The 27,562-nt window shown below is 34.5% G+C and overlaps 1 protein-coding gene across 3 annotated transcripts in view; it reads right to left on the bottom strand.

Moving 5' to 3' along the window:
• Positions 1-27,562, bottom strand: part of SYT1 (synaptotagmin 1) — a 567,865-nt gene that overhangs the window by 354,500 nt on the left and 185,803 nt on the right. For all 3 annotated transcript variants that reach the window (XM_019797023.2, XM_011221755.3, XM_011221754.3), the window contains one exon: positions 13,907-13,955. The gene's annotated coding sequence lies outside the window, so the exon portion shown is untranslated. The remainder of the gene's footprint in view (positions 1-13,906; positions 13,956-27,562) is intronic.

Raw genomic sequence — 27,562 nt, 5'->3', positions numbered from 1 at the left:
CGGAATGTATGAAAAACAGGAAAATGGCAGCATGCAACCCCTCAAAGTTCTCGAAGCAGTAGAAAAATCAGGTTTTGTTTGTTTGTTTTTTGGGTTGTTTTTTTTTTTTTTTATGAGGGCAGGGGTGAGGAGATAAAAAGGAAGAAACTAGAACTCCAGAGTACCTTAGCAAGAGAATGGATAGTAAGTGGTGTTTATGCAGGGAATAGTTAGTTCCTATTAGGAGCACTGGTGTAAATTAACATTATTGGTCTCACAGAGATGAGAAAGAAAACATACATACACACACTCACAGATGCATATGGTAGATTTTGCATTATTTAGGAATATTTAAATGCAGTAATTTGCAGATTGGGAGATAAATTCTATCGCCTTCTGACTTCACTTGCTACAGTACAAAGACATATTAAAAAGTCTCTTTCTAAAATTTGGTAGCTAAGGAGTGAACAAAGATCTTGTCTTCCCACATATGAAACAGAAGTATTTTGGTAATAAAAATAAACTTCCAAATTAGTGGGCAAAAAACCATCTAAGATTTGACTTCTAGTCTTACATTAAACTCACTTCCCTTATTTCCACTGTGAGTTCTGAAGCACTCTGAAATATTTATTTTTCAAATAAATTTCTTTGCTAAAAGAAAATAAGTTTATATGAAATACTATGCAAGAGATTAAATCATTACATTTTTACTTATATCTTTGGCCTGATCTCTTTCCTTCCTTTCTGCCCATCCTTAAGTCTTTTTTTCTCTCATTTCTCCATCCCCTCCCTTCTGCATTCCTTTTTTTGTTTCTCTTTTCTTCACACATTCTTTGAGGACAGCCCTCAGTCCTGGCACAGGGTCTGGTACTGTTGAGTGACTGCATAGAATCATGTACTGTGTGTTAGGCATTGTGCGCAAAGTGCTGGATTGCTTTCTGGATGGGTGGGTTCTGAGGAGGTGGCTAGGTTCTGATCCTGCTGGCTGTTTATGCTCATACCCAGCAGATCAGATGGGTGCTGTGGTAGAGTCATGTCCTAGATGCTCTGAGAATATGAGAGATGGGGAAAATAACTCCGCTTAGAAAGAGGTCAGGTTAGGCAAAGTAGGGTCAAACTCTTGAGCTAAATCTCTGGTGTTTGAAAGAAAGTAGTATTTTCTGGAACGGTGAGTAGGGTAGTTCTGTGTTTCCATGGAGCTGGAGGGTAACATACATGTTGTTTTATCTGTTTTAGTTTTTATTCTATTATTCTTCCAACCTTTTTGTTGTTGTTCCCATTGTCCAGAGTGACCTCAGAGACTCTGATGTCATTGGGTTTTGGAAATATTAGTGATTAGACAGAAATATACTTACTACCTATTTTCATGTTATCTAATCTTTGTGTAAATCAGTAAGGTATTCTCTCTGTGTGTATTTCTTTGTCCTCTCCTCACCCTTCTGTTTACTCATGCATATTTGAATGACTTTGGTTTATATGGAAATGTGGGAACAGACTGCACAGACTGGAACGTCTTTAAAGGCCAAAGAAGCCATGAGCTAGGATCCTAGTAGGAATAGGAAATGGCTATGTATGTATTTCCTACAAAGTTTTCTGGGGCATCGAATATTGGTTTCAAAGACATTATTATGCTTCTGATTCAGGCAAGTATAATCTCAAAAATTCTTCAAGGGCACCAACAAGCAAGTTCTCCAGCTGCCTTCTCCCCTGGTAAAGTACAAACATACACTAGTACTGAATGAAGCCATCTTTTCAAATGATGCTTAAAAAAGAAACATATTTTAGCACAAGAAAATCCATAATCCATTTCTGAATCTAGAGCCTCTAGATGGTCTCCCAAAAAGTAAGATGGAATGCAAGGTATAGATACCAATTTTGTGATGTTAGAGAGGTACCATATGTGAAACTGCTATATAAACTGTGAAGTGCTCTGCAAATCCAAACAATATTACTATCATTTTAGATTAACTAATAGTTGAGCATAATTAGAAAGATAGAAGTAATTATTATTATCTTGGGCAAATGACTTAACCTCTCAGAGTCTTACTTTCCTCATCTGTAAAATGAAGTAATGACACCTACCTTGTAGAATTGGCAAAATTATAGATAACATGTATAGTCTGCTATGCACAGAACTTGATAAAGGGCAGGAATTTAATAAATTATAGGTATTTTTATTATAACAGGCATTTTTAACCATCCACAATTTTAGAAAAACCAAAAGAAGATATCTTTTAAATTTTACAAATACAACAAATACTTGTAATTCAAGCTATTTGGGATTCCAGGTGTTCAAAAAAATGAGAAAACACCTATGATTTTATATTTCAAGTTTCAGGGAGCATGCAGGATTTCTAAGACTGAAGTTTAAACCTTTAAAGAATAAGAGGTGCATTGGAATGTCTGGAAAAATAAAACAAGGAGGAGAAGAAAAAAGAATAACAGAGAAAACACAGCTCTTTTATGGCAGCAGCCCCAGACAAGTGGGTGATTTTCAGAATGATAATAAGCACTCACCACCCCATGCTCAGGGCTGCTCCAGCTTCATGCACAGTGGGGAACCTTCTGTGTCCTTCAATATCAAATTGTACATGCAAGTTATTTGTAACAGAACATTGAAAAGTCAATGAAGGCAAACCTGGTAGGCAGCTACTGTCAGAAAACATCTGAATCAATAGGACACTATCAGAATAGTCTTTCCCAAGCAAAACACAAAACTGTATTAACCAAAAGCATGACAGCACTGTGAAATTTCCTCACTACAGTAACTTACAGCAACATAGACCTTTGGGAAGCAGGTTTTGGTGCCTTGCCCAACAGGCCAGAAAATAACAACAAAATTTTATGGACCATACTGTTGAGGATCACCTAAGAGACGTGGAAAACCAGCACAGTAGTAAGTCATGTAAGGTCACTACGGAATGCCCTTTCCTTTGTAAAGTTCTTCAGGCAGTGGTAAGCCACGTCCACCTGCTGGCTTCCAAGTATTTCTTAACTTCGTGCTATTATATTTATTTTTAGAACGTCCATTCATCCCACTGCAATGTGAATTACTCTACAGTAGAGACCATGTGAGTGGCAGAGAGCAACAGTCCTGCTTCTAGATGTCCTGATCTCAAAATCCATTTCTCACACTTACTAACTGTGAAAATCACTAATTTTTCTGATCCTCAGATTCCTTATTTGTAGAATGGGGATAAAGCTTGTCTATTAGAAGACATATACAGATATATATAAATATGTATGTGTGTGTATCTTACATTCAATAAATGCTAGCTGTAAAATTATTAATAAGCATATAAGGAGTATTTGTTGAAAACATGAAGGGACTTACTGATTTAAGATTCATCCAGTAATTGTTGGGGAATAATATTTCATAGTGCAAATGAGAAGTTAAATAGCAGTACTAGAAAAGTCGAAGCCTATAAATTTGTATTTCCATTTTGAACCAACAATCCCTTCCCTATTATTCTATTTATTTTTTAGAAAAAGGGCAATTTAAAAATACCTCTAGCTTTGCAAATCTTCTAAAGATTGGTTGATATAAAAACATCAGATAATTAAATGAAGACAAGTTCATTCTAGTCTGAGCAGTTAAAATGTGGCATATTTATGACTCAAAAACCCTAAATTACCTTAAACTCATCTATGTCTTTTACTGATTGCCTATACTGTGCTAATTTTCTGTGATTGATTTTAGAGTTTATCATATAAAAAGAGAGGGGTCCTAGAAGCCACAAACTTATTACATTTTTATATTTACATCTTTAGTTAGGGAATTGGCAAAAAAAAAAAGAAGACAATTAGATCATTCAATAAATTATAGATAAATGGATAAACAAAATGTAGTATATGTATCCAAAGGAATTATTGAGCCTTAAATGGATGGAGATTCTGACACATGCTACAACACTGAAAACGTTATGCNAGAAGACAATTAGATCATTCAATAAATTATAGATAAATGGATAAACAAAATGTAGTATATATATCCAAAGGAATTATTGAGCCTTAAATGGATGGAGATTCTGACACATGCTACAACACTGAAAACGTTATGCTAAGTGAAATAAGTCAGATGCAGAATACGCCATGATTCCACATATATGAGGTACCTAGCATAGTCAAATTCATAGAGACAGAAAGTAGTATAGTGATTTCCAGGCACTGGAGAGAGGGAATGGGGAGTTATTATTTAACAGATATGGAATTTCAGTTTGGAAAGATGAAGAAGTTCTGGGAGTAGATGTTGGTAATAATTGTATAACAGTGTGAATGTATCTTTTTGTGTGTGAATGTACTGAACTGGACACTTAGAAATGGCTGAAGCAGTAAATCTTATGTATATTTTATCACAATTTTAAAAAGGTCAAAAATAAATCACAGATTTGTCTAAGGCTAAAGCTATAGCTCTTGAAAATAAAAGGTTATTGTAATGGAGATTTTGGGGAAGTCGACAAAGCTAGCTTTAAGTGAGGAGAGTTAAGAGAAGAGAGAACTTTGGATAAAGCCAGCGCTATGATAGATCTGGGTTAAAAAGTCATCACTTTGGGGGGTAATCAGAAGGGGAAATGAAACATGAGAGACTATGGACTATGAGAAACAAACAAACTGAGGACTTCAGAGGGGGGTGGTGGGGGAATGGGATAGACTGGTGATGGGTGGTAAAGAGGGCACGTATTGCATGGTACACTGGGTGTTATATGCAACTAATGGAGCATCGAACTTTACATCGGAATCCGGGGATGGTGACTAACATAATATAATAAAAAATCATTAAAAAAAAAGTCATCACTTTGATTCAAATAGCATTGAACACCTACTCTGTGCCAAGGTCTGGGATAAAAAGATGATTTGCCTACCATACTGAGGGAGTTCATCCTCTCATGCAAAGAGAAACTCTTCAAACATCATTTTGGTGTAAGTCTGAGAAATGTGTGTGTCTAAGAGAAGTTTTAGCATTCATAGACCCAAGTCTAAATCAGGCTCAAAAATATAAACTATGCTACTCTGAGGAAGTTAGTTTGCCTCTCCAAATCCCTCATTTATGAAATATAAATATAAACTTCTCAGAGAAATAACATGTAAGGCATTCAGGAGGAAGTAAGTGTTCAGTTCCTAATGGTCACTGCCGTGTAGTAATTTAGGACAGGGGTACGGGCTTTTTGTGGCTGCCTGACAGGTCTGTCAAAATCAGGTTTGATAGGCTGGTCTGCCCTCACTGTGCCGCCTCCATAATTGTTGATGCCAGCCCAGAAAGAGTACACCATTTGTACGATCATCACTAGTGGGGTGATTATTGAAAGCACATATTTAGGGGCACTGGGGTGGCTCAGTTGGTTAAGTGTCTGCCTTTGGCTCAGGTCATAATCTCGGGGTCCTGGGATTGAGCACTGCGTTCAGGCTTCCTGATCAGCAGGGACTCTGCTTCTCTCTCTCTCTCCCCCTCTGCCCCTCCCCACCATTCATTCTCTCTCTCTCAAATAAATAAATAAAATCTTTAAAAAATTTAAAAACACCCATATATTTACAACCATAGTTATAATAAATATTAAAGGTTAAAATTTGAAGATGATTTCCCCGATCTCCATTGTCAAATAGGATGAATGGTACAGATGGTTGCAATGGGCTGAATATTTGCTTTCCCTCTCCCCCAAAACTAACACACAGAAATCCTAACACCCTTGTGATGGTGTCAGGAGGTGGGGTCTTTGGGAGGTGATGAGGTCATGAGAGTGGAGGAGCCCTCATGATGGGATTAGTGCCCTTATAAAGGGACCTCAGAGACCTCTCTCACTCTCTTTCCACCACATGAGGATGCAATGAGGAGAAATCTGCAACGTGGAAGAGGGGTCCTACCAGAACACAACTACTGGGCACCCCAATCTCAGACTTTCAGCTTCCAGAGCTGTGAGAAGCAAATTTCTATTGTATATAAGCCACCCAGCCTATGATAGTTCATTATAGACTGAACTGACAAAGATAATGGCACAAACAAAGGTATTTCCTTCATGTACAAGGGACACTTAAATATTTACTTCATGAATTGATGCTTTTATATTTGGGGTAAATTTTATTTTAAATTTAAAAAATTAAAATGCAGATAAATAATATTTAATCATGTACTTTAAATACATTACAAGAGAAAGGCACAGATAATTTCTATCCTACTATACCTCATTAACAGAGTTTCTATCACAAGCCTCACAAAACCCCCTGGGAAAACTTGTAGGTATTAAAATAAAGGAATTCTGGGCTCCTACATAGGAGATTGGAAGGAAATGTAAAGAGTGGGGCAGTGATGCTGCAACTCGAACCTGTGGTTCCTATCCCCAAGTATCTCCACCCGTATGACCTAAATTCAGTTCAGGATCTCACACTGCTAAAATCTCTTGTCATTTGCTTATTTGGTTTAACAATTGTATGTGAGGGGCTAGAGGGAGCACGGAGAATGCAGGGCTGTGTAAATGCTTCGACTCCATTCCTTTTTTCTTAGACATTTTCTCATACCAGTCACCCTGAGGCACTTTGATCAGGAGAAAAGTGGGGCTGGGAAATTTGAAGCCAATACCACTTTAAAGAAATGGCAACGAGACTCTCTGGTGGGAAGCAGAATCACATCAGGAAACAGGCAAAGGTTAGAAAGAGATAAGTCAGTGTGGAAAGCCAGTTGAACTTATTGTCCATGTTTTGGGCAGGGTCAATTGAGTATCAGCAAAAATGAAGAAACATTTTGCCCTGTCTTCCTCTCACTCATCCAGTCCCATCCCCAAGCCTGCAAATACCATGATTCAGTGCAGACTGTGGGTTTTCATGGGTTTGTTTGTGCAACCACTCTGGGCAAATATCCATCCTATGAACTGGAAAGAAAAACATCTTAAAATGTATCTTATTCCATAAGTCTTTCATAGGTTGAGGACTGTCTGTATTTTCTCTATTATTACCATTGTCTCAATGACAAATTTGGCTTTACCTTTGTAAAACATATTGATAATTGTGCAAATCTTATCATAATTGGAAGTGATGGGTACATTAATAATTACAGAATTATGCAAACCCATTTTTATAGATTTATGTTAATACATCTAATTCAGATAAACAAAAAATCTTATGTTCTATAATATAATAGTCTTGTAAATATTACCACATACATAATGCTCTAAGACATAATTTGAGGGCATTAAGAAAATCTTCTCTAAAATCAGAAAAAGGTATTTTAAAGTCCAAAAGTGAAGGAAAATCCAAGGCTAAATCTTTCACAGTTCAAACATTACATTCCTAATAAAAAATATATAACTTCCCAGGAGAGGTTATAGCAAATTGTGTCTGTGCTAGATGCAAACATAAAATGGATAAGCAAAAACCCTAAGCAACTTGCAAAACTGGTGCTAAGAATTATTTCTTACAAGACATTTCACACTATTGAAAATTCAGATAATATCACTTTGGGGGTCACTGAGGTAGCAAAACAAATGCGTTTTAAGCATTTGTTTGGAGACATTATTTCCTTACTCTGAAACATTTTGTACCAATTCATAAACACAGGCTTTGCCAGGATTCTTTTGGAAGTGGAAAATAAAAACAATAGCAGGGTTAAGCAATTTATATTAACCATAATAATGGGACATAAGTTGCTCGAATGTACAAAGGAACATATGCTGAACCAGATTTTTCGTATTTTAGAAAAGAAAATTGTCTGCAGCTTATGTAAGGATTAAATTTTAAAGAGGAAAAAAATGATAAGATATTTACCACAAATTACATTTTGCTGACATAGAAATGGTTATTACTAAGATTGGGATATACTTATCTTTAGAGGCATAACAAGATTTGACATTAAAAGAGGGAGTGGTATTACTACCGATATTCCATGTCAGTATTATAAAGAGAATTTTTATGGTATTTGCTAAAGAATGACTTAAACAACAAGGACAATTAAAATAACAGATATAAAATTAACAGAAAATAATTGAAGTACTGAACTAAAGAGAAAATTCATAAAATATTCTTTATCATAGGGCAAACAGCAAAATGAGCAATTTTGTTTTCTATGATTTCCTTGGTGAAAAAATAAATTTTGTGATTTTAATTTCAGATATCATATACAATTTTTTAATTTTTTGAAAGGAGAATGTATCATTTTGCCACGCAATGGCATAAAACTATCCTTAATTTTAAAAAGGTTTATGTATAACATATGCTGAACATGTTTTATTTCTGGCAGCCTGCTGAGCCTACAGTTTGCTTAGGTTTATTTTCTCTGGGGAAAATGATCCCATTTGTGATTCTGAAGTAAGTAATTTCATGATAGGGTAGAAAGCCTTTTTGGTAACCTACACATCATAATGCAGACTGATTCAGCTTAGCTTGAGGGCCATGAAGTCTGTCAAAATGTCTCAAGTCTTCCTTTTGACCTCTGTGAAGGGAGTCACACTATTGACCTTGTCTAATTTTAGTATTTGCTTTAAGGGGGAAGAGGTCTTCGAGGAGAGGGCTCATGGTGGACCCCTCCCAGGGCATGTCCACATCCCACTGTATCAAAACTAAATTTCATCTTGCAGTCAAGAGTTCTAACCACCCTCCACATCTTTTCTTTCTTCCTTCACACTTTCTTTCCTTTATTCTTTGTAGACTTATGTTTCATAATTTTAAAAGAATGTCCCTTTAATATTTCAAAAGAGATATCCTTAATAGCAAATATAACAAATTACATTTGCTTATACTCTTGTGCTAACTTCTGTGATAAACACATAATCAATATGCATGGAATTCTCATATAAACCTATAAAATATGATTATTATATTTATTTTTATAGATAAGGACTTGAGGAAAAGATGTCAAATTGTCTTTCTGAGGTCATATGGCCACTATGTGGCAGAAATAGAACTTGAATGTAGCTCTTTCATCCATTGCCAACATTCTAAATTACAAAAATAAATAATGCAACCTAAAATAATGACCTGGTACAGACAAATAAGTGAATAAATCAGAATGTTAGAGTGGATTAAAATTAGCATAAATTATTTAGATAGCTAAATCATTCATTTTAACCTTTTATTAACTTAAGAATTTATATGATATGCTTTAAAACCAACTATATGGTTTTAAATATTTTTACTTTATCTCTTTCATAACTGAACAAGTTATATTTCAGAGTCATGAGAGATGATAAAGTTTTCAGAACAAACTAAGGACAAATATCAATGGGAGCACCCAAATAGATTATTTCTAGAAATTGGACAGAACTCTATCAATAATTATAGTAGCTAACTTTATATAGTACCTACTATCAACAAATTAACACTATTTCAATCACTCATTGAAGAAATCAAAACATCTGGAAGTCTACTAAATAGCCTTACATCCTATAGCTAATAAGTAGTAAAGCTGTAATTTGAACAGAGTGAGTTATCATTCTTAAGTATCCTTGGAAATACCTAAGTCATGAAATCTGTTTTAGCCTTATTGTATATAATAATTACTGTGGAAAACCCATCTTACCAAGTGCCCCAAAGAAAGTAACAAGACTGTCAATCATTTGTTAAATAAACACATAGTGATTCTGATCATGATTAATCAGGTGAATATCTTAAAAAGATAGTCTCTTATTGTAAGTCAAAGTACTATTATCATCTATGTAAAGTGAACATTCCAGTATTTGTTGTTGTCCTAGATACAAGCTACTTGATGACAGGGGCTGTGCTTTGTTCACTCCCGTATTTCCAACACTTGGGAAAATGTATATAGTAGGTACCAAATAGCAACTATTGAATAAAGAATAAAGAAGAATTTCCAAAATATTACCAAAGATTTAAAGGAAATAAGTCCAGATAATTTAGTAAGCATAAAATACCTAGGAAGCACAAATTGTGAGCATCCATTTTGTGGTAATATCCTTTATAAACAAAATAAATATAATTCTGTTTTAGGTGACCTTTTATACTTATAGCGATTATCCATTTCAACTTTGCTTCTACTTTTTCTATCTAAATCTAGTTGTCTTAATAATTAAATTCTCTTACCCTGGTTTAATTTTAGCATCTGAAGAACAAATTTGCATGATTCAATTTAATGTTTATTGATAAGTGATAAAGAAAAGTGATATCATATGTGCATCAAATATTTTACATAGACCAATGACATTTTAAAAAGATCTATTCTTTTATCTTTTTTTACCATGTCATCATTCATATAGGAAAATGCACTGTGCCTTGCCTTCACCAGTTATGATGTGTTTGGTTAAGAGTGATGCCCTAGAAAGGGGTAATCAGACCTACGTTCAAGTGGTAATTCTGCTGCTTACTAATTAGACTAACTTTATAAGCTTTCATTTCTCATTTTCATTTATCTACAAAACTGTGATAACATAGGAAGTGTTCTTTTGGTAATTAAATGAAATGTCATTATACGATTAGTAGGGCATCTGACATAGACAAAGAACCCCAAAAATCTACCCTTTCCTTTCCTAACTCTCTTTCTTTTATATAAGACCCCATCTTAGGCCTATGGATGAGAAAGCTAATCAGGATGAAGGGTAAATTATAAATTTCAAGGATAAGGGACATTTTTTTTTTCTGGAGGACCATTATTGTCTAGAACAGACAGCAATCAACAATTTTGGTTTCATCATCAACACACTGTTGTAAAATAATACATTGGATTCCCAAAAGAGCAAAGGCAAATTTTCATAGAAAAGGAAGTTCATTTTACAGTAATAAAAGGTTTTCCATATAATAACCAAAATCTGTAATTAAACATCACTACACTCATATATCTAATTTGATCTCAGAAAGTCTTGGAAAGTAGACTTGACATTTTTTTTTTCTGTTAGCCAGATAAGAAAACAGAGAATCAAAGAGGTAATTGTTGAACTGTTGCTGATGGCAGATTGTATGTGTGTATTGTTGTTGTTGCTGTTGTTATTATTATTATTATTTGGTAGTTTTTCAGCTGTGATCTCCCTGTATGCTCCAGGACTACTCACTATGAGAGGCGTTGGGTGAAGCCAAGACTCGAACTTAGATTCTCTCTGTGTATATAATTCTTTCCACCATGAACATCATTCTAATGAGTTATCAAAATAAAGTTTTAGGCAGATAGAGACAGTTTAAAATTGGATTAGTGTTTTGATTGAAAAAATTTAAGATTTGAGAACAAGCTTCTTGAACCAATCTGAGACCACAGTTTTTACAGGAGTACTTTCAGTTAATATGATAGAAAAAAAAAAGTGGGTAGTTAGGTAAGCCAGAATTCTTCTTGATTCTGTCATTAGGTAGGAGAGCTTGGGTAAATGAGTCGACTAATCTGGCCCTTTATAAATGAGGATATTAGAAGAGGTAATGTCTATAAAATGAATATACTACACTAGACAGATACATTTTTTTCTTAACTCCATGCTAATATGACACACACACACCCCTATACTTTTTGATGATAAGAATTTGTTACTTCGAAGAGAGAATGGTATGACTAGCTGAAAGTTGTGAGGGGCATTAGCAAATAACATTTATTTACTAGTGAATCACAAAACACTTTCCTAGTTAAAATCTGTTTTCTCTTAGGACACTTCTCCTGAAAACTTCTTGTTCTATTTGGTATGCCAGGAAAGAGAGATTGTTAATCATGGTTTGAGTGAGAACATCAACTCCCAGTAGTATTTAAAGAGGGTTAGCAGATCTAAGATAATGTGAATAGTTTCTGAGAAGCATGCCTGAGCATCTGAATGTTTTTTTAATGCATCCTCTTTGTTATTATTATTATCCAGCGTATTCAGTCTATAGAGAACTGTCCCTTAGAGTACTTGAAAGTACCACTGAGTGTTCAGTCATCCAGAGGAAAATTAGTACTTTAAAATATAATTTTCCATTGTCCTTTCCTTATTTTCTTATCTTTTTTTTAATAATTTTCATTTTGTTATATCAGTCACCATACAGTACATCCCCAGTTTTTGATGCAATGTTCCATGATTCATTATTTGCGTATAACACCCAGTGCACCATTGCAATATGTGCCCTCCTTAATACCCATCACCGGGCTAACCCAATCCCCCACCCCCCTCCCCTCTGAAGCCCTCAGTTTGTTTCCCAGAGGCCACAGTCTCTCATCGTTCATTCCCCCTTCTGTTTACCCCCCCTTCATTCTTCCCTTCCTTCCTACCAATCTTCCTATTTCTTATGTTCCATAAATGAGTGAAACCATATGATAATTGTCTTTCTCTGCTTGACTTATTTTATTTTCTTATCTTTCTTAAGCACAAAAACTTTTGTGAAATCTAAGTGCAGTGTGCTTTAAAGATCATTAGTGATATTCTAATCAGTTACCAAATTGTTCTTAAGCTATGGGCTTTGAGGCAAAATTATAGGTTTGTATGGCTTTCCTATGCTAAAAATTTTTAATTAATAAGGCCTGATTTAAATACAAATCATACAAACTTATTATTCATGAGCTTGCAACACAAACACATATTCTATAAAGACAAGCAAAATAGTCACTGTATTATCCAGTGTCTTCACTTTATATCATACTTTATGAACTAACACATCTAATTCATGAACTCTTTGGAAGGTAAGACCTGTGTTAAGACACTTATAATGTTTTGACAATATCATTTTAATTCAGAGTATTTCTCTTTGTAAATATTTTATAAAATCATTAACACATAAATTACACTTTTTAAATTTGGATTTGAGTTAGTCATTTTTCCTTACAGTTATTTATGAGTCATTTAGAATGTCCTTGTTAAATAAAAGACAAAGGCTAAAAGGAAAAACTACCACAAAGCACAAAACACACCAAGAAAATGCATGATTTCTTCCTTGGAAATAGATATGTTATTTTCTCTAGGATTATTCCAACGAGCAGAAGACCTCATTCCTTGAATCAATTCTCTCTAAAGGATGCCATACTAAATTGTATTTTAATATAATTATGAAAAGTACAATTCAAATCAGGCAACTTATATAAGTCACACCTGAATAATAGACAAAATTACTTAAAAATAGATCAGAAAAAACAGCCATTGATGGCTTTTCACAGTGAAATTACAAGATGGCGAAGAAATTGTCAGGGGGTATGGTAAATATTACCTGGTTCTTGTATAAAGACTGTAAAACAAATATGCATGATTCTGTCATTCAAAAATTCAATCTGGAAGTGAATCTGCAAACTCATTTCAAAACAACCATGGCATGAAAATGACATAACATGGTTCATCAACATGGACTTTTCCACCTTTATTATTTTTGATATTCATGTATTTAAAATTTATAATTGTTTCCACCTAGGAAATCATTTTAATGTTACCAATTCTATCTTAAGGCATGGTATCAAAAATTTTAACTTTGTTTCACAAAAACATATTTAGGAAAACAATTATTACTATCAATTAATAGCTATGTAAAGAAATACATGTCATAGTTTAGTTGTGAGAAGATTAGAAAGAAATGTACTAATGAGATTAAACTGTAGATTTAAAGCCTACAGATGGTTGCTGTTTTTCTTGATAATTCTAATTTAATGACTATAAACAAAGCATCTTGATTCTGTTTCAAATTTTGTTCAAAATGAATACATTTTCTAGCATACACACAGAACGCGAGGCACTTTGATTAAATTTTACTTATTTTTTTCTTCTTTAGAATTTAAAATGATATGATCCTAGTCAAAAAATATGGTGGAATTGACATAAACATTTCTGCCACATAGATGTATCACAAGGATTACTGTGGCCTCTTATTTAAGAGGATTATAGGATAAATGATTTTCAGTTTACTCCAGTAAATTGGGATTGAGTTTTAGAAGGCTCCATTTGCTTACTGTACTAATCTCTTCTCTTAGAAAGGTGAATGTTTCTATAAAACAAGTTTGTTAAGATTGTCTCATTTTATAGAAGCTCTAGTAATATCATTGTATCATGAAAGTACTTACTGTTCTGTTAGGAATTCTGGGGTATTTTGTTCTTTCAGATTCTTTTTCTCTAAAATGAAAACAACATATGCACTGGTTAGTTGACTGCATAGTTCAGTATCATTTCAGATTGTTACAATTATAACTGATTACTTTTATTATGTAATGTTTCCACTTAGAAACCTTGAGATATATATCCAATACAATATAATGTCATGTATATTTAGTATACATAGTTCATGATAGATAGTTAGGGATTTTAACTTTGGTTAGAAGAGCTAAAGATGAAGATTCTGCGAGTAGTTTATACACTGATTTTTGTGACAAGTTAATTATGGTTCCTTGTAGTATAGTTTTTCAACTTGAAAAATGAAATAATACTAATCTAGGTAGACATTGTTGAGACTATTACATTATTAAAAAAGAATCATGTAGTTATTATTCAATTAAGTTCCTTATTTAGTATTGATATGATTACAGTTCACCCTTGAACAATGTGGGGGTAAAGGGCACTGACCCCTCCCTTGCAATTAGAAATCCTCGTGTAACTTTCTATTCCCCCCAAACTTGACTACTAACAGCCTACTGTTGACCAGAAGCCTTCCCAATAACATAAAGAGTTGATTAATACATATTTTGTATATTATATACTGCATTCTTAGAATAAAGTAAGCTAGAGAAAAGAAAATGTTAAGAAAAAACATGGACAGTACAGTATTGTATATAAAAAAAAAATCCACAGATTTAAGTGGATCCATGCAGTTCAAACACGTGTTGTTCAAGGGTCAAGTGTATGTATACACATACACACACACATCCTCCATCAGGGGTAAAGAGAAAAATAATCTCATTTCACAGCATTAAAAAAAAAAAGTACAACTTATAGGTTAGGGAGTAAGAAAATGAAATCCTTCCCGAGTCGATATCAGGAATTGCTTTAATGTAATAAAATTGTCAAGAATATCTGATTTGATTTGACAAGTTAGCAACTCACAAATGAAAAATTTCACAGTGCTAGAGACAAGAACATTTTTATATAAGTTCTCATCAGTTTTAGTCTTCAAAAAATTTAGGTAGAATGAACCAAAAAAGAATGAAATATTTAGAAATAGGTTCATAATAGGCATGCTACTCTGTTTTTAGGAGTTCTTACAGTGTCTAGATTCAGAACTACAAAAATATTATAATGCTAGCAGTTCTGGCAATTGGCTTATATAGGTACTCAGCATAAAAGATCTGAAGTGACAGCTATATTTCTAAAGCTGCATTTACTGCATCTGTTCAATGGTTAAGCCTCCAAGGTCTGCTCTCATTTTATTTCTGCTTGAAACTCAACTGTTTTCTATTAAAAACCATTAGAAAGAGCATTGTAAAAATGCATTTAGATTTGCCTGGCTGACTCTTAAAATACGACTTTGAGCCACAATCAATTTTAGATAAGATTTCTCTATATAGTTTCCGTGTACCGACACTTTTCTTATTAAAGCAAAAACTATAACCAAATTCTATGAGTGCACATACTAAGGAACCAGAGTGACACCGAGCTCTTTACAAGAAACAATGGGGGCGAGGGTGCTTGCTGTACTAAATGAAGGTTTTCTACTAAAAAAATAAGAGAATATTTGACATTGTATTTATTGTACATTAAGACTTACCAAGGGGTTGGTTTCCCAAAGGGACGCAGTGAAAGGATTAAAGAGTTTTTGTGACTTATGAGCCATCTGCAGGGATTTGATTTCATTTTGGTTTTGCACTCACGTCTATCACAAGGATGGATGGGCAAGCCTGTTCTACTGTGGGGGACAGACAACTATTTTACTTTTCGTCTATGCACTGAATATGGATGTGTGTCGTATTTTTCTGGTAGCTAATTTCTGTCTCTTGCATGTATAAACATCTTTATTTTAGAAGAAAAAAGTGAAAATAGCATGGGATGATTTTGCACTTTCCTCCAACTGTCTGGCTTTTCAGTAACGTAATTGGTATCTGTAGGTCTGATTCATACCGTTTCCTGGTACTGAGACTTGGTACTTTTGTGTGTTTATCCGATACTTCAAAAAAAGTGAACCTTTTTAGATAGATTTATGTATTTTTCACAAAACAGTATGAGCATTCATAGTCAATAAATCTGATGACTCTTTCATGTTTTTTAATACAGTTTTAGAAGCAGGCCTGACATGGAGAAAAAAGAAAATAACTGAGATGTAGGGATTACTTTTGCTTGAGAACAGCTAGAAATTAAACTGTTGTACCTTGCGGCCCTAATCATAATTCTATTTATAGAATTAAGCAAAATATTGTATGCTTTAGGCATAAATATTATAAACCCTTGACTTGTTTTGTGGGAGGAGGGCACTATTTGTATTCATTTTAATGTTGAATATTTAAAAATGCACAGCTGTATTTTTTTCAAAAGGACTCAGTTTCAAGAATGACAAATAGCTAATGTTTGTATCCAAACTTGGTTTAAAATATCTCATATATTTCATTTTCATGAAAATATTGGTTTTAATGGAGCTTTTACTAACATATCACTAACCTAAATATTTATTTAGGGTTGGATTTAAAGTATGCGCTGTGAATCCTTGCAACACGGCTGTTTGTAAACATTATCCCTTTGCCCCAGGTCGACTGGGATATATCAAAATCCCTATCCCATGTTTTAAATCTCAAGACTGCAAATTATGGATAAACTCAGAGTTCTTTTCCTTGGACTTCTTCCTACTGAAATGCCAAAACTTGCGGTTAGAACATAGTTACAAAGTTGAAGTGTCATTTCCTCAACACAGATATCACTAATCCTAAGGGATTTTATTAGACATCTTTTGGCTTAAATTCTTATTCTTGGAATAGCAGTCAGCAAGCAGAGATTACTTTAAAAAGAAACACTATCAAGGTCATTAGTGACTGAGTGTAAGATTTTAAACGCTAAAATAAAGCATTGCATGACACTTAAATGTATCACGTCATTCTAGATTAGATCCTGGGCTAATAGGACAAAAACGATTAGCTATAAAGAACATTATTCTGACAGTAGATGAAATCTGACAATGAGCTATGAATTAGACAATGGTTTTACATCAATAGTATATTGCCTGTGTTTGATAACTGTTCTGTGTAAAAAAAATGTCCTGCTCTTAGGAATTATACACTAAAATATTTAGGATAAGGCACACCAGGTCTCCAACTAATCCTAAATGATAAGGAAAAATATATGAACTATGTATATATACACACGTATATAATAGAATAGATATAATATTTATAATAATATAGGCATAGAAAATGATTCAGAACAAAATCTTAACAATTGGTTAACCTCGGTAAAGGACATATGAGAACAACTTCTATCCTTGCAACTTTTTTTTGAGAGTTTTTGTGAAAGAGTAAAACAGTCATTATCAAAAAAGATTATAAAACTACCTTTAAAAAATAAAAATAAAGTGCCATTCTTCAGTATCTTTACAAAATATTTCATTGAACTGTGGCTATTTTATTTTGTTCATTAAGCACAGGATTATTTCATTCTACATGTATCTGTAAAAGATAGTAGCATTTATCTGGAAAATGGAGAGTATTAGGCAATAAAAGAAAGGCAATGCACCAATTAATAGAGTAAACAAATGTTCTATAAATAAATGCAGTCACTATTGGTACCTGTGGTGCTGCTGGTAGGAATGGTAGGAAGTCAATAACACAGAATATGGACTTTTCTTGAAAGAAAGGTAGAAGGACAAAATATTTTGCCCCATAGGGAGAACAAAGGAATGTTTCTGTTTTTTTATTTTTTTGTGTCTAACCATTGACATCCACTTAGGAGGTTTAATTTTACAAGCCTGTCCTCATAATGATAGAAGCAAATGTTTACCAACACAGATTGGAAAAGGGGGACAGGGATGAAGGGTCTGCTCAGTTTTCTGTTGTGACACTTTATTACACAAGTCGAAACATATGAAAACATTTGTTGGCAGTGAGTTACAATAATGACATATTGGGTTCAACCATGTGTAACATTTTCATTATATTCAAAATAATTATTTGAGAATAGGGGGCTGATAATGAGGCAGAATGGTGCTAAGTCAGGAGAGCCAGTTGATATCTTGAAAAGGAGGATGGGAATTAATTAAATGAGAAGCTTGGGAAGTTAACTGGGAATGAGTAAAGATAAGGACACTATCAAAGCATGAAGAAATAAAACTATTAAAATAAAAGGTATAGCAGAAACTCACAGCACACCTAAGCGAGAATGAATCCTGCAGAATTGGGAGTGTAGAGAAGCAGAATTATGCCTGTGGGGGCCCCTATTGGCTTTCAACCCCTAGAATAGTGCCTGTCACATGAATAAATGTTTGCTGAATAAATAATTATATATTGACAAAAGTAAAATTTAGTGTCATAGAATCCTAGTCTGCTTCTGCCTCTTTCTAATGTGTGACTTTAAACAAATCACTTAATCTAATTTTATCAGCTGTGAAATGAGACAGTGGAAAAAGGTGATTCTCCAAGGTGCCTTCCAGATCTAAGTATTTCTGTATATGGTTCTGTTTATTAAAATGGGCAACTGTGAACATTTTCGTAGAAGAGAATAGCCTTCTATGAGTTTTAAATGAAGAGAAATGGGGAGAAATAGAGAAGATGAATGAAAGAGCTATGCATCGATTCAAGTAATGGAAAATAAATCCCATTGAAAGAGACTTTAATATAGAAGAGAGAATGCAGGTGATTTATGGTTTTGATGGTAGAAGTGACATTTATGTGTACTATTGATACAGGCATGCAGATGTAGAGATCTTTATTTGTTCTTTTTATTATTATCAGAGTGACTATACACACTCCCTGCTTCCACCTTGAGAGTCCTCAAGGAAACAGAAGTGGAGAGCGTCCCAAAGAAGCCATAAATGGCAGGAGTTTATATAAATGTTCTTTTACCACAAGGTCATAGAATTGGGACTGTCCATCTTAGAGAAAAGAAAGCTGAAGTAACTCTTAGGATCTATATTTAATTCCATGAAGAGCTATTTAATTCAAGATCCACCAGGCACAATTGCTTATACCTCCATGAAGCCTTCGATAACTTAACACTGGTTTCCTCATGCATTTTCTGTTCTACAAGCTTGTTGAGCATTTACGTTCTATAAGACATAATTTAGCTCTCACTTCTATGTGATCTTTTTATTTTCCTCAGTTCCATCTATGCTGATTTTGAGTTGACAACTGGAAGTGGCCATGGGCTTTGCATTAGTGTTTCCCTAAAATAAGGTGATCCCTAAAATGAGTTAGATGCTCAATAAAAACTTGTCAGTGGATGGAGATGGGCAGGATACACTTTGAGGTCAGAAAATTAAATGGAAGGCTGATTGGCAGCTACCAAAAATGACTTCTCGGACATATCAAGCATGGTTGGTGATCCATGAAGCCCCTACCTTGTTTTCTTCTCATCAGCCTATTTCCCTAGGCATTTTTGGGAAGAAGTGCTAAAGACCTATCATGGGGATGAAAGGTACCCTGTTATTTAAATAGAAAGGCTAGTGGACTAGCCTTAAAGGCATGGGAAGCTATGACCTGAAATAAGATTGTCATTTGAGTTTGATCCACAGAAGAGGTGAACAGGGACCACTTTCTCAGCTTTGTTAGACCAGAGCAGAATATTTCTTAAAATTCTGTATTGATCCAAGACTAATGATTGCAATACCTCTATGAGAAAGCTGCCGTGTCAGTGATGGCAGAAATAGTGTCTCTGTGGGAAGGATGGGGTAGAAAAGAGGAGGAAGGTCTGAGAGAGAATAAAAAAGAACTAGATTATTTTCAGAATTTTTATTTCTATACAAATTCTAGTACTCCAACAATTGGAGACTGTGAATATTTAAATAAAGTAGATACAAAATTGCCTGCTTTACAAAAAGCAGAAGCCAACTAAATATCTTTACAAAGGGCTCCAACGTAGCTATAAAAAATGCACATTTCCTGATGAGACAGACGGTGTTGATGAGGCGACAAGAAATGAAAATAAGTTGGCTCACATTTCCCAGTTTTTGAGGTTGGGTGGGGAAAGTGTAGAAGCAATTCTATATACACATTTAAGGCTGAAGGAGAAAATTTGATTTATTTAAACCTTGGCTTGATGCAAATTCAAACCCAGCAAAGTACCATGGAACAAATAAGTGGGATGTTGGGATAGGGTATGAAATTATCATTAGAGTTCTATGCTGAGTGCCTCAGCTTTAGTGATGTGCTGTATTCTGAGTTTAGTTTAGCACTGCAGGAAGGTACCAAGCCAGAAGTTCAAGGCCAGCCATGACAAAACCACAACTAGGGAGTGGTCCTGGGTCTTCTCTATTTAACATCCATATAGGGAACAATCATAGAGATAAAAAAGAAAATAAGCAATTTCTTATGTTAAACTTGTTCTCAAGATAACATCTTTATCTCTTTCTAGTTGATAAATGTAGAGTGTAAGAGTAAAAACAATACACATTGGTTCATAGATACCCTAGACCTTGGTATTCACATGAAAACTGCCCTCTTCAGAGAGTCTTTGTGGAAGGTTATATGCCTATTTCCGGAGAAGCAGCAGGATTTAAAAAAATAATTATAACTGCTATTTAATAAGCTGCATTTAGCAGATTGCATATATTTATCACATTCAGATTTTCAAGGGCATGGTGAAGTAGTCGTTAAAACTTTTTTTGGTGTTAGTAAGTGGTGGAGCCGGGGTCTAGCCTGAATCCTGTTTTCTCCTAGCAACAAAGTCTCTATAGTGTTAGAATGGATTTTGACAAGGTAGAAAATCTATTTTCTAGCTGTTTTGCTAACACTTATTCCATGTGTATCCCCTGAAGCACTTCAAATAAGGAATCTTAATTGCTTCATCTGTAAAATGGGATAACACAATACTTAGCATAAGGAAGCAATTAGATTAGCCAACTTATTGAGGTGTCTTTGGTTTCAAAAAGTAATCGAGGGGTGCCTGCGTGGCTCAGTCAGTTAAGCGTCTGCCTTGGTTCAGGTCATGATCCCCCCGTTGCTGGGACACAGCCTCACTTCCAGCTCTCTGATCAGCAGGGAGTCTGCTTCTTCCTCTCCCTCTCCCTCTTCCCCCACCCCACTCATTCTCCTTGGGCTGGCTTCCCTTCTCATCACGGAGCCGGGGGTCTAGCCTGAATCCTGTTTTCTCCTAGCAACAAAGTCTCTATAGTGTTAGAATGGATTTTGACAAGGTAGAAAATCTATTTTCTAGCTGTTTTGCTAACACTTATTCCATGTGTATCCCCTGAAGCACTTCAAATAAGTAATCTTAATTGCTTCATCTGTAAAATGGGATAACACAATACTTAGCATAAGGAAGCAATTAGATTAGCCAACTTATTGAGGTGTCTTTGGTTTCAAAAAGTAATCGAGGGGTGCCTGCGTGGCTCAGTCAGTTAAGCGTCTGCCTTGGTTCAGGTCATGATCCCCCCGTTGCTGGGACACAGCCTCACTTCCAGCTCTCTGATCAGCAGGGAGTCNGAAGTAATGCAGGGTGCCTGCGTGGCTCAGTCAGTTAAGCGTCTGTCTTGGTTCAGGTCATGATCCCCCCGTTGCTGGGACACAGCCTCACTTCCAGCTCCCTGATCAGCAGGGAGTCTGCTTCTTCCTCTCCCTCTCCCTCTTCCCCCACCCCACTCATTCTCCTTGGGCTGGCTTCCCTTCTCATCACGGAGCCGGCTTCTCCCTCGAACCCCCACCCCCCAACCCCCCACCGGCTTGTGTTTTTTCTTGCTATCTCTCTCTCTTGAATAAACAAATAAAATCTTTACAAAAAATCTTCACCAAAAAAAGGTAATTGGATATATTTAATCTTAGAAGAACAAGAAGCCTTAAAAATAGAAGCTTTTCCAAAAAATGTTCAACATGTAACCTTTTAAAAATTAATCAGTACTTCTGGAACTTTTGCTGAATATCATTATTCCTATATTAAACAAAAGAATCCCAAATCAACCTAACAGTTTCATCTACATGTGAGGATTTAATATTATAAGATTACCTTGAGGATATGTTTATAAGAAGTACAAAACATTTGTCTTATAAATTTTAACTCCAAACATCTACATAATTCACATAAAATTATATTAGGCAGGAAATAAAACTGTGAGGTCATGGAAGTTTAGAGATACATCTTCTCTTAATTAGAGCCTACAAAATTTGAGTGAATGTCTAAGTTAAGAGCTAAATACCATGAGGATTGGCTAAAAGATGATACGTGATGACTTGAAAACACAAAGTCAATGATAACTCAAATAGCTATACTCTCAACTCTTTAAATGAACAGCACTTGAATTTCAAAAGCTCTAGAAATTAAAATGACAACAACAATAAACTTCAGGTAAGACATTTTAGAAGTTAGTTCTTAGATGTGTAGGAGCTGTGCATGGTAAGAAGTTCAAAGAATAGAATGGGATTTCAATTCTGAAAGACAATATGAAGTGATTGTTTCAGAATATTAGACTCTAGATTCCCCCATTAATGGATAAAACCAAATTGATAAATAAAAAAGACCAAAGGGGATGGATACTAAGAAAGATGTTTCCATAAGTAAGAACCAACCGTCTAATTCTGATAAAAGTATTATTTCTTAAAATGACCATAAAAACAATCTTATAAAATCATAAATTAATGATTTATTTAGAGAATTCCAAAGATGTTTAAAAAAAAACTATGTGAGAGAAAAAATGGAGACTAGCCAGCAAATTACAGGAGGGAATGTATAGTTAAGTCCTACTACACTTTTCATTAAAGAGAAAGCAATTAGCATTAGATATTTAGGTAAGAGTCAATGGGAGCTCTCCAATCTTCAGTTCTTAGTATTTAGTATATTTCCTGGCATATATAGGATTCTAAATAAATGTTGAACTAAACTCTCGAAGAACCCAAGTCAGTCTCCTTTCTCTACACAGCATCCTCTCAATAAAAATCTCCTTTGCCAATTTGGAGGTGTAGTTGAATTGCGGAGCTGCAATGACTTGTAGACAGACTCAATGCCAGCTCTGCTCTTGGTTTTTCTATGCAGGTGAAAAAGTGATGTCGACAGAGTGGTTAGCTATTCTATAAGGCATGAAAATGTTTTTAATTATCTCCTATGATATTTATTTATTTAGATCTATTTTCAGAAAGACTTATGTGAAGCTTACATAATTAAATTAATTTTGTGATCCTTAGTTGGAAGGAAAAGGGGTAAGGAGACATTTTGCCACGCATGGGCATATGCTCTAGGCCTTTCCCATGTCAGAAGAGCCTGACTGCAGAATATTATATCTTATTCTATACCATTAGTTTTTATCTATCCCAGGTAGATAACTGCTATCCCTCAAACCTTAGCCTCTTTCCCATTAGGCACCCATTTACTTTCCTTTTAGGGTCTATGAAAAAACGGCAGAGTTAATTGTGTGAATTATGGAAGTTACATGATAGGGGACTAACAAGGATTGTCATCTTAACAGGGAGTGAGAGCCGATTGACTTGGTGAATTATGGATATTCAAACCAAAAATAAAAAAATTCTGAATTTTCTGTAAAGTTATAACAGATTACTCATGATCCTAAGAGTTTGTTTCTATATCATAATTTTTATGCTCCTTTATTAAAAAGAGGCAAATGCCATGAAAATAAATAAACATGGAAGACCCAGTCAATGCATCAGACATAATCTACTACAATCTCAAATTTTACATTATTTAAAAGTAAAAGAAGTATTTGCAAGAGGTATATAATAAAAAAATTACATACTATTTTAACCAAGGAAACTGTTCTTATTGACTTCTTAACATACACTTTTGATATGGGAGGAATAAAATAATCGTGGCATTGTTAATTTCATCACAAATGATGCTATTTTGATGATTATTTTAATTAAATTTTATTGAGGAAACTGATTTTAGTAGACTTTAGATAAATCTTAAATTTTAGGTGTTTGTACTTAACTGTGCATGTTTTATTCTTGTGTGTGTGTGCGTGTATATGTACATATACATACAGAATATATACATATACATGCACACACCATACAGACTTTCGGAATAAATACATANGAATGAATACGTATATTTTTTTAAGATTTTATTTATTTATTTGACGGAGATAGAGACAGCCAGCGAGAGAGGGAACACAAGCAGGGAGAGTGGGAGAGGAAGAAGCAGGCTCCCAGCCGAGGAGCCCGATGTGGGACTTGATCCCGCAACGCCAGGATCACGCCCTGAGCCCAAGGCAGACGCTTAACAACTGCGCTACCCAGGCGCACCTAGGAATGAATACACATATTAATAGGTAGATGGATAGATAGATGGGTAGATGGTAGTCATGGAGGTGAGTGTGCATTAGAGATAATACATGGTTAAGTAAGAAAGAAGAGCCTTACCTTGATAACCTAGTTAGCTATAAAATTATCTTTACTTGCAAAATGTTACCCTACAACTTCTTAAAGGAATATTTGTTACAGCTATAATCATTAACTAACTTGCAATTATCATGTAACCTCCTGTGTTCACACTTAACACATCTATATAAAGAAAACTTCATTTAAGTTTTGTTAGCTAGAGAATAGCATTACATGCATAGAAAATATTTTAATTTCACTAATTTCAAAAGTGATTCTAAATTAATCGCCAAGTCAGAAGTTGCAAATGTTTCTGAATCTGGAAGGTTGGAAGAGGGGAGAGTTTGTGTTTGGTTTCATCTCTATTTTATTTACCTTTTCTGTTGCTCAGTTTTGAGAAGCATTCAAAAATATATTTGCTCTAGCCCTACAACCCTCCAGAACCAATGTTAGTCATCTATTTTTTTTTCCTTTATTGGCTTGTACAGTGCAAAAAAAATTTGCACTGTTGATGCTGATGTATGGAGTAATTTTCTCAGGATCTTTCAATGCAATCTGCACATGCATTAACAAAGGCTATAACACAAAAACAATCTACACTACCCATAAACACACAAGGGTGAAATATCGGAAAGTCTGAAAGCACAATTGATATCTGCATTAGTAGAAATTACCTAGGGATGAGAACGTATCCTACTACCATGTAGGACTTCAATAGCCAAATATGTCTTGTACAAATTCCTGTATAAGAGAGTAATGTTCTAACCACTGAATATAGGAAGAAATACTTGTGACTATCGTTAACATGAAAGACTCCTTTGAAATAATGCTTTTAGAAAATCTGTAACCGTTATTATTCCATGCTGAAAGGAATGAACCCCTACATATATTTTCTATTTCTAATTCCCATTCTAACTACTCTGTTCCTCTTGAAAGAAGGTCAGTGGTATAGTTTTTCCTTAAGGGAAAGCATAACATCTTCATTCAATTACACAATTTTAATGCTGATACATTTCATTGTTTTGTAATACCATGTTCAGAAAAACAGGAATAGTTTAGACCAAAAATAAGACTGTATTACTAATCATTTATCAGTTCTACCTAAATGGTGAATGGTGGTTTATACTTCTTTTTTGGAGGGGAGGTCATTGATAGAGACTAATTTTTTAAAAAAAAATTTAACAAAGATATATTGAGTGGTTACCATGTGTCAGACATAGTTCTAACATGCTGTGGATACACATGGATTTTACTCTCATGGTGCTTACAGTCTCTGCAATGAACAAGTATGCTCTAAATATCTCTCTGGGAAGAAAAAATGAATAGCAGTTAGCTCTATCCATGTTAATTTATCTTCATGTTTTTGCATTTGGAACGTCTAAAGCATTAGACTGGCCAGGAACGTGCATTACATTACCACATTTACACTCAAAATTTCAGTGGAAGAATATGAGAAAATAATGTTTAAAAGTGCATTTTTCTATTGAAGTAAAGAAATATCTGATATGTTCTGACAAGTAGAACACAAATAACTCTACAGAAAGGAAATCTGAAGTGGCTTGTCAACAAACTGCATTATTTTTCTGAAGTTTTCTAACACATATTTTTATGGCGATAACTTGAGATGATAAAAGTAACCATATATCTCTACAATATTCCTTGAAAAAGCAAACAATATTCTCATCTTATAGATTTGATAATATTCAGTATGCTTCTTTTGCTCCTCTATCCTGATGAAATCTTTATCAGTTCATACTATGCCTACAGAAAGAAATGGACAAGCTCAAATGCCCGGAATTGTATTAGGAGATGTATCTATCCATAGACAGACAACTGACCATTAACACTTGGCCAATGGTTGATGCAAATTCATGGTTAAATGTGTCTCTATTTAGAGCAAATTCAGAATAATGGTGATGGTATGCCTTTAAATTAACTGCTGCAATAGAATTTATCTTAATAAAGCTTATTTCAATGTTTTAAAATAACTCATCTCTGTATTCCATGTTAAAAATACCTATAGCATAGTGTGTTTACTACTTCTGAGCAAAAAGGAATCCATTTTTTCAGACATTTTGAGTGTGATATTATTTAATCATAAATTGGCTTCAAGTGTATGTGGTTGTTACTTGCCCAAATCTTTTGGTTTTCAACTTTCCTTCTACATTCATTCAACAGAGGTTTGATACACACACACACACACACATACACACACACCCGTTTTTTTATTTTTTTGAGGACCTCTGATATAATAGGCATTGTTCAGAGAGGTGGATATTATAGCACAGAAATTCCCTATTCTCATGTAATTGATGAGAAAGTGAATCAATTTAACTCCAGGTCATAACAATGGCTATAAGGAAAAAAATAGCCAGGTAAGGCTTAAAAGAATTAAGCAGGAAGCGGACAGAAGATGCTATTTTACGTAGGGTGGTCAGGAAAGTCAGCTCTGGAAAGAGACTTGAGTGGAGACCAGAGTAAAGTGAGAAAAACAGCTGTGTAAGGATCCAGGTAAGAACTTTCCAGGTGGAGAGCCCAATGCCCTCAGGTGGGAGAAAGCTGCTTATGTTCAAGATATAGCAGAATAGTAAGGACATAAGTTGCTTTAATGCAGTAAAACATTTTCCAAATATTAAGGTTAGATTGCCATGTAAATAATTTTAAAGAGTTTATTAAAAGGTATAAAAGGAACACATCACTATCTAATGCTGTGTGGATTTTCAAAGAGTTTTAAATACATTCTAACAGCTAAAAACAGGCAAAGCAAGTGATTCCAAGTGTTTTACTTAATATGACTTGTTTTGTTTTGTTTTTTAATTGAAGAATGACATTTTCTTGTCAGGTAAAACCCCACTACCTGGATAAGAATGGGCAATTTTTTCCAGTGATCAATAGATAAATACATTAAACATCCACAAAATGCAATTAAAAAAAAATTATTAGCAGCATATTAGGCTATATAAATGATGGATAGCATTCATATCTTTGGTGCAGATCCTGCTCAGATTTTTGGAGCAGTGCCTATTCCAGAGGACCCACATTTTAAGAAAAGCATTGACAAATTTACCAAATCCCCAGAGAAGTACGATTAAATGGTTACAACTATTCTGTCAGCCCCACTGTGTTCTCTTGCAAGTTGGAAAAGCCCTGATGTTTATTGGCTTAAACTCAAAGACATTTCTTCTTTACATAACAAAACTAGGTCACTGGTTTTAAGTTTGATTCAGCAGCTTTATAATGTCAAAGTGCTGGACTGGCATCTCTGTGATGTTATTGGTCAACTCCTATTGGTCATAAAATAGCTATCACTGTTTTAGGCCTTATACCATC

Source organism: Ailuropoda melanoleuca, chromosome 15 (assembly GCF_002007445.2).
Source record: "Ailuropoda melanoleuca isolate Jingjing chromosome 15, ASM200744v2, whole genome shotgun sequence".
Lineage (NCBI taxonomy): Eukaryota > Metazoa > Chordata > Mammalia > Carnivora > Ursidae > Ailuropoda > Ailuropoda melanoleuca.
This window is presented reverse-complemented; position numbering and strand designations above follow the sequence as displayed.